This window comes from Volvox carteri, assembly GCF_000143455.1.
Source record: "Volvox carteri f. nagariensis unplaced genomic scaffold VOLCAscaffold_28, whole genome shotgun sequence".
Classification (NCBI taxonomy): domain Eukaryota; kingdom Viridiplantae; phylum Chlorophyta; class Chlorophyceae; order Chlamydomonadales; family Volvocaceae; genus Volvox; species Volvox carteri.
In genome coordinates, this window is record NW_003307571.1 from 34,485 (window position 1) to 35,288 (window position 804).

The window sequence follows — 804 nt, forward strand, 5'->3', positions numbered from 1 at the left end:
GGGCCGCAGGGGAGGACGGCGTTGGGCTGGGGGGCCGCAGGGGAGGACGGCGTTGGGCTAGGGGGCCACAGGGGGAGGACGGCGTTAGGCTAGGGGGGCGCAGGGGAGGACGGCGTTGGGCTGGGGGGCCGCAGGGGAGGACGGTAATGGGCTAGGGGGGCCGCAGGGGAGGACGGCGTTAGGCTAGGGGGCCGCAGGGGAGGACGGCGTTAGGCTAGGGGGCCGCAGGGGAGGTGGGCCTTGGGCTAGAGGGCCGCAGGGGAGGACGGTAATGGGCTAGGGGGGCCGCAGGGGAGGACGGCGTTAGGCTAGGGGGCCGCAGGGGAGGACGGCGTTAGGCTAGGGGGCCGCAGGGGAGGACGGCGTTGGGCTAGGGGGCCACAGGGGGAGGACGGTGTTAGGCTAGGGGGGCGCAGGGGAGGACGGCGTTAGGCTAGGGGGCCGCAGGGGAGGACGGCGTTAGGCTAGGGGGCCGCAGGGGAGGACGGCGTTGGGCTAGGGGGCCACAGGGGGAGGACGGTGTTAGGCTAGGGGGGCGCAGGGGAGGACGGCGTTGGGCTGGGGGGCCGCAGGGGAGGACGGCGTTAGGCTAGGGGGCCGAAGGGGGAGGACGGCGTTAGGCTAGGGGGCCGCAGGTGAGGACGGCGTTGGGCTAGGGGGGCCGCAGGGGAGGACAGCATTGGGCTAGGGGGCCGCAGGGGAGGACAGTGGTGGGCTAGGGGGCCGCAGGGGAGGATGGCGTTAGGCTAGGGGGCCGCAGGGGAGGACGGCGTTGGGCTAGCGGGGCCGCAGGGGAGGACGGTG